Source organism: Saccopteryx bilineata, chromosome 3, assembly GCF_036850765.1.
Source record: "Saccopteryx bilineata isolate mSacBil1 chromosome 3, mSacBil1_pri_phased_curated, whole genome shotgun sequence".
NCBI lineage: Eukaryota > Metazoa > Chordata > Mammalia > Chiroptera > Emballonuridae > Saccopteryx > Saccopteryx bilineata.
Window position 1 is genome coordinate 5,795,465 of NC_089492.1, and position 17,843 is coordinate 5,813,307.

The 17,843-nt window shown below is 51.6% G+C and overlaps 1 long non-coding RNA gene across 2 annotated transcripts in view; it reads right to left on the reverse strand.

Moving 5' to 3' along the window:
- Positions 1 to 981: 981 nt before the first annotated feature.
- LOC136329447 (uncharacterized) overlaps positions 982 to 17,843 on the reverse strand; it is a 196,082-nt gene continuing 179,220 nt past the window's right edge. For both annotated transcript variants that reach the window (XR_010730190.1, XR_010730192.1), the window contains exon 4: positions 982 to 1,102. This is a non-coding gene — a long non-coding RNA (uncharacterized lncRNA). The remainder of the gene's footprint in view (positions 1,103 to 17,843) is intronic.

The following is a 17,843-nucleotide window of genomic DNA, read 5'->3' on the forward strand; positions in this document are numbered from 1 at the left end:
TTGTAGCAGAGGAAGGTATGAGATTTGGAGTGAAACCCTGGCTGGACTTTTGGCTCTGCTCCTTTCCTGCCTCCACACTATAGCAGACAGTCCTATTGGCCGTGATCCTTCATCCCTTCTTGATAGATGCCTCGTGTCACGTGACTTACCAATACCTCCCACTAAAGGGAATGGATTCCCCAACCCTTCACGGGGTCTAGCCATGGACTTCTTTTGGCCAACAGAGTGAGACTTAAGTAACTAACTGTACCAGCTCCAAGTCTAGATGCTTACATCTCTACCATCCCCATGAGAAGAGCATGCCCAGGGCAACGCTCTGTCCCAGGATGAGAATGAGAGACTCGTGGAGCAGAACCGAACCACACCAGCAAGACCCAGTCTTAAATCAGCTGACTCAGAGCTAACGCGCAGATATGTGAACTAAATCAACGCTCCTCGTCCCATATGCCACTGAGTTTTAACGTGGAGTTTTCTGCATCGCAAGTGCGGCCATCGGAGGTATCTAGGACGCAATGAACTTGGACAATTTGCGTCCACCTCTCTAAGCATCAGTTTCCTCCTCTGCTAAGTGGAGATGATAATAATTGCTGCCCTAGACGCTTCATCACAACAGGTGTAAAAGCCACTTTGCAAATGATGACATGTTAAGCACATGTGAACCTTGTGTGTTATTCATTAGAAAGCTATACACATCTATCTGTTGTGAAGGACTAAACTGAGCCCAGTCAAGCGGTGGGTAAGGGATTGTGGGAAGTAAGTCAGAGGCTGTGGCCCTTCTGGGGCAGCTAATGAGCAGGGCTTCGTCCTGAGCCCTAGCCTGCCCTGGACGACCCCCGCCAGGGATGGTGGGAGGGCCTGGGTGGTTAGGACGCAGACCGGAGGAACTCACTCAGGAGCGTGGAGAACGGATGGTGCGCTGGGAGCTGGGGGGGAGGGGACCGTGAGATGGGGAGACGAGGGTTTCCGAGGGATATTACCTTACCTGTCACATCGAACACTGAAGTAATTGGACTGAGAAGCAAACAAGAATGTCTTCAGCGTTTGATAAATTAATCAGCCAGGGCTTCATCAAATTGCCCACTCACATCATTAATTAGACATCCTGAAAAGGCAAGAAGAAGGCCTTTTAAAAGTGTTGATTCTGCAGCTTTTTTTTTTTTTTTTTTTCAGTTGATGGGCCAAGACTTTGATCAGATGCTGGGCGAGGAAGAAAAGATCTCCACCGTGGGATCCAGACCCCAGCTGCTTCCAGACCCCGCAGAACTGGGCGGCCCTCGGGGCAGCTCCCAGAGGACCAGGCCCTGAGCTCAAAGGCGACCAGAGGACTGAGCCTATATGTGTCCGCACCACAGTCCCAGGGAACAAGAGAACTTTCAACCCAAGGATACTGTGTAATGGGATAATTCCCAATTAGGCATCTCCCCCTAATCTGGGTCTGGGGGTCCCGAAGCTGTTACTGTGACTTCAGGTTCCATTAGAGGCTGTCCCTTCCCCCTACTTTCTCATCAGTGCCATGTTTGCAACAGTTTCTGAAGCTTTCCATAGTCTCCAAAGAACCTCAGAGATCCCACAAGAAAAGACAATTTCCTTAAAACTAAGAGCTAAAAGAAAGAAAGGAAGGAAGAGAAGGAGGGAGGGAAGAAGAGAAAAGAAAAGAAAAGAGAAAAAGAGAAAAAAAGGGAGGAAGGGAGGAAGGAAAGAAGGAAGGAAGGAAGGAAGGAAGGAAGGAAGGAGGGAGGGAGGGAGGGAGGGAGGGAGGGAGGGAGGGAAGAAAAGAAAAGAGAAAAGGAGAAAAAAGGGAGGAAGGGAGGAAGGAAAGAAGGAAGGAAGGAAGGAAGGAAGGAAGGAAGGAAGGAAGGAAGGAAGGAAGGAAGGAAGGAAGGAAGGAAGGAAGGAAATAAATCTGTAGGCTTGGCAGGTAAGGGGCTGTCTGAGACTCTCAGCGGGTCCCTCCCTCCAGTCCCCGTGAGGATGGAGCCACCACTGAGCAAGGCCCGCAGGCAGGGTGACAGGGCGGGGGAGTCGAGAGGAAGTGCCGCTTCCCTGCTTTCAGCCATACTCGCAGCCCTGCCATTAAATATGGCAGGCTTGGCATTCCTCACTTCAGATGAGCCTGGAAGCTCCCTAGAGCCTTCATCCAGCCGTCTCCCTGCCTCCTCTCATTGTCTTTAAACCCTTGAACGAGGCAAGGTCAGCAGTTTCCAGCGTGTCCATAGAGCCGCACTTCCCTGGTAGAAATCGCGATGGTGTGTAGGGGGTCTATGGGCAGCAATGCCATCCAGACCCAAGGGCATGGGTAGGGAGCCCCGCCTCGAATCCCGCCTGCCCCTGCATCCACCCACTGGGCTCCCGAAGTGCCTGCCCAGCTGGCTGATGAGGCTGTGTGTTCCTGGGGACCCGCTCTTGTGGGGGCGCAGGGCGGAGTCTGCGGCGCAGGGGCCCTGCAAGGGCCTGCTCCTGTGCAAGCTGCAGCCTGGGGTTCCCTCTTCCGGAAGCTTCCTCCGGTCCCCGCTCCCCCAGCGCAGATCGGACGCCCCATAGGAGCGTTCCCATAGTGCGGACGTACACTGCGTGGTCGTGGTCTGGCCACTGGTCCGCGTGGCCCCTAGGACTCGAGCGGCTCCAGGCCAGAGCCAGGCCTTTCTCAGTCCTACCGCCCGTGTCTCATGCTACGTCCGGCACGGACGGGCACTGGCTGTTCGATGCCACTATCCTCGCTTTCCGTCCCATTACTTAGGAGATGTGTAACTGCGTGCAAGCTGCCTGAGCTGGCTGAGCGGCATTTTGGCGACCCTGAGGGTACCATCTAACTTTCCGGGTGGCTATTGTATAAGGGAAAGAATAGAAAATGCAGGCAACCTGCTTCTGAAGTTAGAGAGCCTGGGTCATAGGGGCTGCCTAATAAATTCTTTCCAAAGGCGTCAACGTGGTGTTCGCAGCACCAGTAAGTTGTCTCTCGCCATTTTATTTTATCATGTTACCTGGTGGGGAATTAAATATTTAATAACAAGGACAACGAACATGAAGTGGTTTGAGAACACAGTTGAATCTTAATAAGCAGAAAACACACTTGATAATAAAAAGATAATGCCCCTACATCCCAGAAAGTGGCCATTTGTCCCTGCCTACTGGTCAGTGCACAGTGGGCGTCACAGAGTAGGATTTATACATGGGGGTGACATATTATACTACCTAGAACAGAACCTGGTGGGCGCGTGGCTTACAGGACCCACTAACTGGTTATTATAATTATTATTAGTAACTTTCATTATTGTCATATTTGGTATTTGGGTTCTGGTTCAAACGGGGTCTTTTGGCAGACCCCTGCCTGGCCTCTTCCCATTTAAGAGTTTCTCCTTATATTAAAAAGATTTAAAAAAAAATATATCAAAACGGGCTTACAAAAACTATGGCCTGTTTTAAATGTTTACTTTTAATAAATTAACACTGCTAGCATACAAAAATACAAAGCAATATAATTACGACGTACAAAGAATCATTCTGCGATTTATTTTAAAACATCTGTTTGGTCTGCACACCAGGCCCCGATGAGGGTCAGAGTCTATGCGGGAAGCTGATTTCTGTCAGTCCTGTTAAGATACTCCTGCAAATGTTCACAGAGCAGAGTTTGGAGAAATAGCGACCTTCGAGGACTTTTGTGATGATTGAAGTCTGAGCAGATGGCCTCCTGCCACCCCTGGATCCTGCGGTAATTCTGCCTCAGACCCTCTGTGTGGTGTGTGCTCCCTCTCTGTGTCCCTGTCTCTTCCTCATTTTTTCTTCTTCATTCTCTCTCTCCTCTCATTCTCTCTCTGTCTGTGTCTGTCCATCTCTCTCTGTCTCTGTCTGTCTGTCTGTCTCTCTCTCATACACACACACACACTCACACACACACACTCACACACACTCACACACACTCACACACATCACTAGGATTATGGGTTTAGCCAGCTCCAGCCCTGTCCTGGGAGCTCATCCTTGCTTTAATATTAAACACAGCAAGCCCGGATACAAGTTGTTCCCTCTTCACGAAATCAAATTAAACTTTCATGAAGGCTCACGAGTTCCTGTGTGTGGCTGCCCCTCGGCGAGTCTCCGTGGGCTCCAGCGCTGAGCAAGCCACTGGCTGGAGGTGCTGTTTGCAAAGCTACTGTTTCCTGGTTCCCACCACAGGGCTCTTCCCCAACAATTCCATCTGAGCCCAGAGCTTTAACTCCTCACAATCGGCCTCCTTTGCTCAGACAGACTTTCCTTCTCACAGAAGTGTCCTTAGGGAGCAAATCAGCTTGTTATCGATTCCAAACATGAGCTAAATTCTCCCCTCGGTTTCCAGCACACGCGTGTGCCCCCGTCCCCGGGAGATGGGCGGTGCCGGCGCTGATATCTTTATCACTTGGACGGCCTCCCCCTCCCGTTCCCCCCTCCCCCACTCTGCTCCTGACTGCAGACCAGGGCCCTCCGTGTGGCACCAGCCCTTGTGGCTGCTCGTAGGTGTCACTAATAAATGCCGGAAAGTGACAAGGAAAGCCAAGCATTACTCAGTCCGCAGTCCTACACAAAACCCAGTGTGACACAAGGTCACTCTGAAAGCACAAAATCTGCCTGTGTGCCAAAGCTGGACAAATACTCAAAACAGAAAACCTGCTCACACGCTCGCAAAGCCTGCGAGAGTGAGAATACTGAGACAACAAGCTAAGTGGCAAGGTCGGGAGATACATTCGGGACAAGTGGAGATTCGTGGGATGTCTGTACATACTTGGGTCATATCTATGAGTTATTGGGATCAGTGGGAACAGTCACAGAACACTCGCAGTCAGGGGACCCACGGGGTCTAAATTACCCGCAGACACAGACGACAGGGTCAGACGTCCTGTGGAGCCCTCCCTGAAGGTGGCAGGCCTCCTTGTATTCCACCATTGCACATATTGGTGCAGTAACACATTAGGAACAGACGTAGCCAGGGACAGTTCATACTCTATGCAGACGGAGTCCTGTGTACACAGTATGAAGTCCTTAACCCAGCAGAACCGGTAGAGCACAGACCGTCCTGGGACAGGAGAGGGACTGAAGGAGGGAGAGGATGACTGTCAATACAGAGGCAAACCACTGCAGAGGGGGAGCCGCAGGAGAGCCAGAGCACATTCCTTTTCACATCGACTAGCAATTTTACCAACTCCTCAAGGAGAGAGTTCCAGTTAGCGCTGTGTGTGTGTCTGTGTGTTGACTCTCCATAGATTGGGCTGTGTCTTTCTAAATGAACTCTTTCATGCCATCCTGTTAGAAGAGTCCTTCCTGGTATTATTTAAATATCTGCAAGGGGACCCACTTGAAAATAAAACCAATAAAGACAAGATAAAATTCTTCTCAAGAATCTTAAGATGAGCCTGACCAGGTGGTGGCGCAGTGGATAGAGCGTCGGACTGGGATGCGGAGGACCCAGGTTCGAGATCCCGAGGTCGCCAGCTTGAGCGCAGGCTCATCTTGTGTGAGCAAAGCTCACCAGCTTGGACCCAAGGTCGCTGGCTCAAGCAAGGGGTTACTCGGTCTGCTGAAGGCCCACGGTCAAGGCACATAGGAGAAAACAATCAATGAACAACTAAGGTGTCACAACGAAAAAAATAATGCTTGATGCTTCTCATCTCTCTCCATTCCTGTCTGTCTGTCCCTATCTATCCCTCTCTCTGACTCTCTCTCTGTCTCTGTAAAAAAAAAAAAAAGATCTTAAGATGCTTTACAATCTTTGACCAAGAAGTCCCCTTTATAGGGGCCCAACTTTGGGAAATAATCTGAGTTGTGGAGCTGAGATTTCTGCACAAAGATTCTCAATGGTGCTTTATAAGTAAAAACTGGAAACACCCTAATCGTCCAACAATACAGAACTTTTTGCTGCATGTACCCAATAGAACCCTTCAAAAGGATATTTTCAAAGGACAACACAGAAAAATATTTACTATATAAGGTGGAAAAAAATAGTATTTAAAAATATCCATAATCTCACCATGTTTGCACGTATGACGGCGTGAAGCCGCTGTGCGTGTTGACAACCCTCCCGCGTGTGTCAGGAATAGTTCTGACTGCGATGTGATGGGCAGAGGTTGCTCAGATGTCTAAGAAGAGTGGGTGGCCGTGAAGAGAAAGGCGCAGAGGTGGCAGAGAAGGTGACCGGCAGGCCCACTCACCCAGTCTCTCTATAGGCTGGCTCTGCTCTCAAAGGGACCCAGCACAGAGCATGCCAACTGGGGACACGTAACCTGGGCGGACCTGAGACTAATGAATGAGGCTGTGAATGAATGCGAGGATGAGTGAGAGATGAGCAGCCCACGAGGGCAGTGGGGGCGGGGGGTCACTCAGCATCCCTAAAGGAAGGGGAACTGAGAGACGGCTGGGAACCAAATTGGGGCCAGAGAGGCCAGAAAAGGGGACGCAAATATTCCCAAGGCAAAATGAGACTGCTCAGAATGAAATCAATATAACTATTATTTTTGTCAATGCTGTGACCCCCTCCCTACACACACGCACGTGTGCGCACGCACACACACAGTGCTGCACAGCATCAGCCGTGGTCCAGCTTGTGCTGTAAGGGCCACTGTCGACATAGGGAGCGTTGGTGAATGGCATGAACACAGCAGGGGGGCACAGCCAGGTCAGCAGCGGGCACCGTACATCCACTTTAGCTCTCTTATCGGAAGGGTTTCCATGTGCCCTTTTATCAAGGGGGAAGACTGGAGTCATGTGGTTCTGCCCACATGTGTGTCTGGCCTACCAGGAAATACAGCTAAATTTAGAACTCAGTGGCAGTTCCAAGCAGTTGGGCTCTGCACATTTCACCACAATAAGCGTTTTGAATGCCTTTCTGTCTCTCCCAAGACCACCGCTGCTTGGGAGGCGGAGACCCCCTGACGGCTCCACCCCCTTTCCTCCCCGTCGAGAACATGACTGACGGATGGGCCACGTTGTCATGAGCAACCTCCACCTACATTCCAAGTCCAGTCCCTTCCCGTCCTGAGACCACGTCCAGTCTCCATCCTGTGTGGGCTGGGTCACCACACGCTTGTGTTCATGGTGCAAAACACCTCGATTTCTTTCTGAATAGGTGAGTTTGGGTCTCCTTTCTGTTAATTTGGGAGGGTGGGATGAGAGAAGGAGCCCACCGACCCTGGGAACAGTCAGCACTCAGAGAGTTCTGAATCGTATTCATTTCAGCACATTGTGACCAAATCACTGCCGAGTTACCATGAGAAATCACTGCAGAGTGACCATGAGAAATCACTGTGGAGTGACCATGAGAAATCACTGCAGAGTGACCATGAGAAATCACTGCAGAGAGATCATGAGAAATCACTGCAGAGTGACCATAGAAATCACTGCAGAGTGACCGTGAGAAATCACTGCAGAGTGACCATGAGAAATCACTGCAGAGTGACCATGAGAAATCACTGCAGAGTGACCATGAGAAATCACTGCAGAGTGACCGTGAGAAATCACTGCAGAGTGACCGTGAGAAATCACAGAGTCACCGTGAGAAATCACTGCAGAGTGACCATGAGAAATCACTGCAGAGTGACCATGAGAAATCACTGCAGAGTGACCATGAGAAATCACTGCAGAGTGACCATGAGAAATCACTGCAGAGTGACCGTGAGAAATCACTGCAGAGTGACCGTGAGAAATCACTGCAGAGTGACCGTGAGAAATCACTGCGGAGTTACCGTGAGAAATCACTGCAGAGTGACCGTGAGAAATCACTGCAGTTACCGTGAGAAATCACTGCAGAGTGACCGTGAGAAATCACTGCAGAGTTACCCTGAGAAATCACTGCAGAGTGACCATGAGAAATCACTGCAGAGTGACCATGAGAAATCACTGCAGAGTGACCATAGAAATCACTGCAGAGTGACCATGAGAAATCACTGCAGAGTGACCATGAGAAATCACTGCAGAGTGACCATGAGCTCGGTCCAGCACTAATGGGTTTCTGTTTCTGAGCTCTTTAAACTCACGTAGTAAAAGTAGGCACCAACATGTATGCAAGTATAAATTGTTTGACCCAGTTGGTCATGTTTTTTCATTCATCATTCATCCATTGAAAATACCCTACTTCACCCCCTCACCCCCTGTAATAATAATAATAATAATAATAATAATAATAATAATACCCTCACCAACAGTCAAGGTGATGAGAGAGAAGAAAGAACAGGTGTATACGTCTGAGAATCAACCAGGAGAGAGAACGTGGAATTCTCGGTGAAGAGCAAATTGAGAAGGGTGGGGCAGAGCAGGGTCCAAGGCCATGGGGGGAGGGCAAGGCTACCCCCGACCAGACGGGTGCAGACGAGGAGGATTGTTTTAGGAAGAGAGTACAATGTGAACCATGACCCAGAAGCCAGTGCGAATGTGGTCTCCAGAGTGAAATCCCCTTGGGACGCCACTGCTCTCTGTTCCTGATTATAGGGGGGATAGATTGGGGCTGGGGACCCAGGGGAACCAGGTCCTAGGGGCCTGCTCTGAAGCTTTGCTGGAGACCCCTGAACTGACCTCAGCAGACCTCACTGGGACCATCTGCAGAGCAAGGGCATTGGGTTAGATGGTCCTCCACCCTGACATTTCTCCATACTTGCCAGGGCCTCACAGACAGGAATCAATGAATGAACGCAATGAATGTTTATCGAGAGCCTGCTCAGATGCGGGCTCTGTGCTTTAACGGAGCAGAGTCAGGAACGCGATGGTTCTCCCAGACATCTGGGGACTTTTACAACAAGCACAGTACAATGTCGAGGATAGAATGTGAAAGAATTCTCTTGACAAGAAAAAGTCCTATGAGCTAAAAGTTGAAAGAGCCTTCTCTGCAGACTGTCTGACCCAGGGCATCAGGGAGGTGCTCTCACCTGCACGATCAGAAGGATCTTCACCTGTTCAACAGGGACAAGCGTTCTGAGCACATCAAGAGGCTGAGAGGGCAGGAGGGCTGAGACGATGGTTTGGGGCAGAATTCTCCGGCACTGACAATTAACTCACATTTATTTGGGTGTTCATGACCTTCAGCTTGTTCTCCCTTTTTGAGTTTTAAATCAGAACTCTTTCATCCTATTTTTTCTTCAATTAGCTGAATGCCACCAGATCTGCTGGCCCCAGGGTCTCCTTTCAAGTCCGGCGTGTGGGGGCAGCTGATACGAACCATTGTGCATCCATACCTGTCCCAGTTCTCCCAGGGACTGGAAAAGAAAGTGAAAGTCACATTTCGTTTGCCCTTGAAAAGGCAGTGCTGAGTTCTCCCCTTCTTTGGGCTCAGGGATTGTCACCACATCATTATTGAATATCAGTTATATGCAGGGCATGCTGGGTCCTGGAGATGTTGGGCACAGTCTCTGTCTCACTGAACTTAATAGAAGCAAAGCATAAAATGAACTCTACATCATCCCACAGAGGAAATGAGTGGAGCACTCAGACACTGCATGCTAGGATATACAAATTTAGGGATAATATTTTTGTGGAGACTGTCCCCCAAATCAATTCTCTCTTCCCCAGTAGTAATAAGTGTACTCAGGCACATGGCTGGCTGGTTGGACCACAGTGGAAGGGTGGTGCCTCCCTCACCTCCAATCTTCCTCCTCCTCACTGGCTGACACCAAGACATGGTAGTGACCCAGATTGGCTTGTGCTATTGAGGACTATGCTATAGACAGTGAAGGAGCCACAAGATGGAAGGAACCTGGGCCACAGAATAACTTTGTAGAGCTCAGGCACCATTGACTAGAATGCTTTCCTTAGACTGTTACATGAGAAAGAAGTAAGCCTCTTTTGCTCAAACCATGTGGTATTGAGCTTTTTATACCTTACGTTACCTCCATCTAACTTTCTTCTGTAACTAATACAAAGAGAGAAGCATGAAACAAGCATCATTAAAGCTGAAATTAGTAAGAGCTGTTATTTATTGGTTTGCAGTAGTCTTTCCAAAACTAAACAGTTGATTTTCTTCCTTCAGTTGCTGATGTTTTAATCTGAGGCTCTGAATAAAGAGTTAGACAAAATCCTCAACCTCACAAACTCTCAGTTTTCTCATTCATAAAATGAGGGTACTATAATTATATCAACATGGCAAGATTATTACTGAGAGCAATATCCCTTATGTTTTTAAATTTTCTGGTACATAGAAGGTGCTTACCGGCATGGCTGGTTGGCTCAGCAGTAGAGCATCGGCCCAGCATGTGGAAGTCCCAGGTTCAATTCCGGCCAGGCCACACAGGAGAAGCACCCATCTGCTTCTCTACCCTTTCTCCTCTTCTTCCTCTCTGTCTCTCTTTTCCCCTTCTGCAGCCAAGGCTCCATTGGAGCAAAATTGGCCCGGGCACTGAGGACAGCTCCATGACCTCCATCGCAGGCACTAGAATGACTCCGGTCGCAATGGAGCAATGCTCCAGATGGGCCAAGCATCGCCCCCTGGTGGGCATGTGGGGCACATGTGTCCCAATCAAGCACATGCGGGAGTCTGTCTGACTGCCTCCCCTCTTCTAACTTCAGAAAAATTAAAATAAAAAATAATAATAAAAAGAAGGTGCATACCCTAGCCCATTACTTTGGAGTTTTGAAGGGAAAAACAAACCCACAACAATAAATATAATCAAGTTTTCTGAGTCAGAATGAAAAGATGACTGTCACTTCCCAGACTCCACCAGCCTTAAGGAAGTTTCTGCAATAACGTCAAGTACCTCTACTTTTACATCAATTCTCTTGGTGACTGCCACAAAGCAAAGTTCTCCAGAAAAGACACATGTTAAAACACAAAGGCGTGTTCAGGCCAATGTCATTGCTTATACGTGATACTAAATCCAAGTAAGTTTCCAAACAACTCGGAGATGTCAAGAACGAGGGGGAAATGGTGACAATTCCCATTTGAATAGGTGACGTTCAATTGTCAAAGCAGAGCAGAGCTGATCAGTGGTGCCTGAATGGATAGAGCATTGACCTGGGACACTGGGGACCCAGGTTCGAATCCTTGAGGTCACCAGTTTGAGTGTGGAATCATTCAACTTGAATGTGGGCTCAGCAGCTTGAGCGTGGGGTCACCAGCTTGAGCGTGGGACCATAGACATGACCTCATGGTTGCCTGCTTAAGCCCAAAGGTCGCTGGCTTGAGCAAGGGGTCACTGGCTCAGCTGGAACCTCCCAATCAAGGCACATCTGAGAAGCAATCAATGAACAGCTAAAAGTGTGCAACTACAAGTTGATGCTTCTCATATCCCTTCCTGTCTGTCTGTCTGTCTCTCTCTCTCTCTCTCATGCATGCACTTATAATAAGAAAAGAAGGCATAGCAGAATCATGTGACTGGAAGAAGGGCACAAACTGATTCAGTAATTTTTAAAAAGCAGACTTTGGTTTTACAAAGAGTCTTAACCAAGACATGACCAAGCCCACAAGCTTTTGGGGAGAAAGGACCACAGAGACACAACAAAACTGTCAGGGTTTGGGGGGATTGGTGGGGGGGACATGTGAAGAGCAGGAAGAAAGGACTTTTCTCAGCTACAGACCAGGAGTTGGGAATGAAATCAGCCCGTTCCTCCCCCCATGGTAACCTTTGGAATCACAATGTGGCAGGAGCGTCCCCAGCCTAGAAACGCAATTCTCGGTGGGAAGGGAGTGTTAGAGAAACCGGCATCCAAGTGAGCCTATGGGAACCCTGAAAAACATTCTTTTTTTTGGTATTTTTCTGAAGTTGGAAACGGGGAGGCAGTCAGACAGACTCCCGCATGCGCCCGACTGGGATCCACCCGGCATGCCCACCAGGGGGCGATGCTCTGCCCATCTGGGGAGTCGCTCTGTTACAACTAGAGACATTCTAGCGCCTGAGGCAGAGGCCATGGAGCCATCCTCAGCGCCCGGGCAAACGTCGCTCCAATGGAGCCTCGCTGCGGGAGGGGAAGAGAGAGACAGAGAGGAAGGAAAGGGGGAGGGGTAGAGAAGCAGATGGGCGCTTCTCCTATGTGCCCTGGCTGGGAATCGAACCCAGGACTCCTGCATGCCAGGCCGATGTTCTACCACTGAGCCAACCAGCCAGGGACCCTAAAAAAACATTCTTTACCTTCATAAAAATACACAGGGAATTTTTTTTAAAAAACACCCCAAAGAACAATGGCATTTGTTTCTAGTGAATTTATACTATTCAAAACCTTCAGTGGCTAAAAATGTTCAGTGATTTCATCATCTTAAATATCAAGAAAATGTTCACAAATGCTTCTGGCTGTCTCGCAGATAACACTCACATGAAGAAGGCCTTCCATTGGCCCCTCCCGCCAGCCCTGCTCGCCTATGCTTACATCCAATGCGTTTCTTAACTCACGCCTTGAGTTTCCGACTCTGCCTGTCAGGTCCAGCCACAGTTCCAGGCGTGCAGGGGAACTGGGTGTGTGACATGGATATGGGTTGAGAAACGACTCAGAGACATCAAGATCCACGGGAAGTAGTGGTATGTATCTCTGTCCGAGAAAACAACTTTCCATGCCCAAAACAAAACCATACCTTTATTTGCTAACCTGTCAGGAGAGAGCTGTTGTTTTGAAAACTCCCCATAACATCCTTTTTCAAAACTTAGCGCCAAAAGGAATACAGTAACTTACAAATCAGAGCTACTGAAATGTCAATCCTTGAGCTCATGGGAAAAGTGAGCCTGAATGATAAGTTAGGGGACAGTGTGGGCCAGAAACGAGTTCTTTATTCAGCAGGTGAATATAAAAGCACAAATCTGAAGCATCCGCAGCTACGAATTTAGCCTCAAAAACACATAAGATTGAGCTGTGCACACAAAAAAGTTGGGATTTCTATCCCTTGGGTCATTGATCCTTTTGTTTTGGTCTTGCCTGGCACCATTTTGATGTTTGGGAATGTAGGTCTTTGGAGATCAATCTACTGTGTATGTGGTATTTCCTTAGCTCTATGTGGAATTCAAATATACTCAAATATAAAAACAACATGCCTCTGAACTTGAGGAAACAAGGCCAGTTACCCATTGAACCCCCAGAGCAGGCCGTGGGGGTGCCTCTAGGCTCCTACAGGTTCTGTTCCTCTGTTCACAGTTCCTTTCCTGGGCCACTTGGCAAACTCCTACACATTCCTCAGGAGGCAGCTGGGCCCTCACCTCCCCCGGGAAGCCTTCCTCCTTGCTCCCATTCAGGGCCCGTTCCCACCGCTTTTCTTGTACCTTGTGCAGCCTCCTGTGCGGCAGTGGGTGGAGATATCGTTTCTCTTCCTTAAACAAAAAGCCCTGTGAGCTTGGCCCTGGCCGGTTGGCTCAACGGTAGAGCATCGGCCTGGCGTGCGGGGGACCTGGGTTCGATTCCCGGCCAGGGCACATAGGAGAAGCGCCCATTTGCTTCTCCACCCCTCCTCCTTCCTCTCTGTCTCTCTCTTCCCTTCCTGCAGCCAAGGCTCCATTGGAGCAAAGATGGCCCGGGTGCTGGGGATGGCTCCTTGGCCTCTGCCCCAGGCGCTAGAGTGGCTCTGGTCGCAGCAGAGCGACGCCCCGGAGGGGCAGAGCATCGCCCCCTGGTGGGCAGAGCGTTGCCCCTGGTGGGCGTGCCGGGTGGATCCCGGTCGGGCACATGCGGGAGTCTGTCTGACTGTCTCTCCCCGTTTCCAGCTTCAGAAAAATACAAAAAAAAAAAAAAAAAAGCCCTGTGAGCTCAAGGAACAGGACATCTCGTCTCTGTGGCCCCAGTCCAGTGCAGAAGCAGCACATAGTAGGCACTCAAGTCATGAATGTTGAACTAAAATGCAAACAGGGGACTTTCGTACCAGTGACCTCCATGGACCCTCATAAAACTAGAAGGTAGGGGTCACAGCATTCCTGCTTCTGCAGGAGGACACTGAAGTGCAGAGTCTGGAGTGGCTCATTCAAGATCAGAGCCAGTTAAGTGACATGGCCAGAGACCAAATCCAGGCCTGGTGACTTCAGTAACCACGGCCTGGCATGTGTCACAGAGAGGAAGGTGCAGAAGGGCGGGGCACTTATGTCCAAGGAAGACTTCAAGCTGAAGGGTTGACAGAGGAACAGCCTGGACCTCTCTACCTCCCCGACAGAAGGAATAGTCCCACCACAGACTTTATCAATCAAGGGGGACGGGCACAGTGCGGGGTGGAGTAATCCGTGGGAGGCTGACGCAGCCCAACCCTCGGCCCCTGGCAGGGCAGCTGGTCGGAAGCTGAATGCGTGAACACGGTTGCCCATCCACAGCCGTGATGCGTGTGTCTCACATGCTGGAGCAAATCACGTGCTCGTGTGTGTGCACACGGAGTGTGTCATCGCATAGTGTCTGTACGTGTGTGTGCGCGAGTCCACGAACATGAGGTCGCTTCCGTAGTGTGTGCACATGTGTATTCCCGTGGTATCGGTGCGGGCACGTGGGACATGACGCATACATGTCTGTTTGTCCCCACGAGGATAGGTGACCCCTCGTGGCGGCAACAAAGGAGCCTCAGGATCTCAGTGCCTTAAGCTGACCTGCGTGAAGTCCATCAGGCCGGAGAGTCTCGGGCACGAGTCTCTTTTGGGGACTCAGATTCTGCTATCTTATGATGCCACCACCTCAACATACAGCTTTTCTGAGCTGCCCCAGCAAGGGAAGACAGAGCGGGTGTCCCCGATGGGGGCGTTAACGGGTCCAGTCTGAAAGTGGCTTGTCGCTTCTATATAGCCGGCTGACCAAAGTACAGCCCCTGGCCCCGACTTAACCTCAGTGAAGACAGGGAGGGGGAGTCCTCCGTGTGCCAAGGCGTAGGAAAATGAGACAGGCTCGGGGGGCACTCGGTGTTGTCTCGGCCACACTGTGTCTCTTCTCTTTACAGCAGCCCCCAGCCCAATAAAACCCGCAAGCCAGAGCAGCGTAACCTTCCGCAGAATTTAACTGCACCCTCCGCGCCTGCAGGCGGTAAGAGCCCCTGACCCCACAGACCACGCACTTTCCCGGTGGCGATTACAGGAGGCAGAGCCCAGCCCGGCCACACCGCTGACAGCGCGGTCCATCGAGTCCTCAAAGCAGACCCCAGGGGAAGGAGAATGGCTCAGGAGCTAATGGCCCATCCTAGAAGGGCAGAAGCAGGAGCGGAGGAGACCACACACACACACACACACACACACCAGTTCTGGAGGGCACAGGGGTTACAAGCTCACTGGGAGGCAGGTGGGTGAGGATGCTTGCCTTTGGGTGAAGGTCACACTCATTTGTCCCTAATTTGTCCCTCGTCACCTCCATCCCGTTGCTTCTCAAGCTGCTTATCCAGGCAAAGCCAGGTGGGCACAGGACATCCCGAGCTGCCCTAAAGGTGGAAAGGTCCACAAGAGCCCCGTCCTGGTCTCCCCCCAGTGACCGCACAGCGTCTGCAGAGCCTCTCCTGTCCCACGACGCCGGGAGCGTTTCCACGGCCGTCTCCCCTGGGGGGCGAGACGCTGCCTGCTTCTAGGAGCGGCATGGACCCTGGCGCGTGGGGTGTGCACCCCGTACCCGGTACCCTTCACAAGGAGTCACTGCGCAGACGACACTCCTGTTCAGCCGCACACCCCTGAAGTGGGCGATTCCCATTCCCAGCTGCCACGGAACAAGCCGGTGGTCCCCGCCCGGCGGCGGAGCGGCGAAGGCTGGTGTCTGCTTCCCAGCCCCGACGTGTGGTTAACTGGGCTGGGCTCGGCCGGCGTGTCGGGGTGCCAACACTCTTCCACGTGACTCTTCTGTCCAGCTGGGCTGTTCTGCTGCATGGAAAGTAGAACCGTGCACACAGCCGAGCAAGGCATTGTTTGGGAATTCAACAAATCAAGGGACCCGGCACGCAGCCCCGTCTCAGTGTCCACGCGTTTCCTTCTCCCCTTCAGACATTTCCTGGGTCGTCTGTTAGAAAACTGGGGGCGGGGGGGAGGGCTCTGTGCCCAGCCATAACACACTACTTCCCGTTAAGTGTCCTGAAGGTGGGTAGTGTCTAGAAAACAATCACCAGCCAACCGTAGCTCTGGGCCCAGAGCTGGGCCTGGGCTGGGGTCTGGGCTGGGGTCTCCCGCTCACACCCCCAGTCTTGACCTTGGGACCAACCTGGGGGCCCAGACAAGGCTCTCCAGAGCAGGTTCCGAGATCACTCCCCAGTGGCGGTGACGAGTGACAGCAGAAAGTTCTCACGCCCTCTCACCAACTGACCAGAGAGGGAAGAGTGAGAGACGGGCTCAGAGAACATTCAATGCACTAGCAGCGCCTACCAGGAGAGCGAGGTCCAGTAAGGGCCCCGTCTCCCCCTCCATTGCAAGGGGAGTCCCCGAGAGAGGGGAGGCTGACCCACCAGGTCGGCGGAAGATTCCCCTCCCAGGTGCTAAGGCCAGAACGCGGTGGGCCAGGTTAAGAACTGCCTGCCTCTCGGACATGGTCCACCTCCTATGGCTTAATTAACAGGTGACGGTCCCAGCAGCTGGAGGACAGGCACCCCAGTCCCAAGTACGGGACCGGGGGAAAGGAGTGGGACGTGCTGGCGAATGAAAGTTCCCTCCTCCCCCCTCCTTTCTCTCTTTCCTTCTCCCTTCCTTCTTTCCCTCTCCAATGCTTTCTGTCATTTTCTAGTTCTTTTGTTTGTTTATTGTAAGTCTGAGACACGTGTGGGACTTGTCAGTGGAGAGAGAGAGTGGGTAGATTGCTGTCGAGACAAGGCTGAATGCGAGAGCCGAGTGCCTGAGCAAAGATGTAATGCGGAGCGTGCCCCACGCTGGGAAGAGACAACGGCCACGCCCCCCCACCCAGAGCTAATGAATGCCAACAACGTGCCCGCCCCACGTCCAGTGTCCCCGTCCCTGAGCCGACTCCGTTGTCGTTGGAGACCCCTCCGGCTTCCTCACTCATCGTCACAACCTCCTGGCGCTCTGCTTCCTCTCTCTGCTCCCCGTCGGTTGTTAAGAATAAACTACGGATAACATTTTTGTATCAAGAGCACATTTCTGGAGAAAGAAGTAAGAGTGCCAAGAAATGAACTCTTGATTTCTGCCACAGAACCACTGGTCTGAACAACACCTCTTTGCTTTGTAAGAACAAGGAAATTTGGACAAAACTCTTGATTTTTGCGAAGGGGCGCTCGTCTGCCCACTTGGACTGGCGCGCAGAGAAGGATGCAGCAGGTGCACGCTGGGTGGGGTCAGGACTTGGCGGATTTCACGGGAAACACGCCTGTGCCCGTCAGGGTCCAGTGCAGGCACAGCCTACACGGCAAGCTCTCCCGTCCAGGGAGGTAGGCGTGCGCAGAGGTCCTGCCAAGGCCGGAGGGGAGCCCTCGAGCACGGACCTCCAGGGGCAACGCCCAGGCGAAACGGGACGTGCAACTGCCTTGCCAGGGAGCAGAGGGTGGGGAAGAGAGGGCCAGGCCTGGACACGCTTGGCAGTGGCCAGCGGGGCTCAGGACGCCACCAAGGCTATTGCTGCACTGGCTTGGATGTGACAAAGTCAGTCCAGTCACTGTCACCACCGCAGATGCCTCTCTGTACCCCCCAAATGGCAGCTGGACACTGGCATCCCCATGACCACACCCGCCGGACAGTCAAAGTAGACCAAAGGACCGAGGCTCTGCTCTCACTTCCTTCCCCGTCTCCCCACAGGGCGTCTTGCTGGTGGCACTTGGTTCTCCACTACCCCATGTGGCAGAGAGGGTGGACCACACCCATTTCAGGAAGACCCACAGAAGGAGGGGAGAGGTGCCGATGGACCACGGCCAGCCCCCCAGACCATGGGTGCTCATGAGAGGAAGTGAGACGCTTTAAACAGGGCCCGGAACACCGAGCCACGCACGGCTGTTCTTGCTGCTACTGCTGCTGTCATCTGCTGCGGGACTG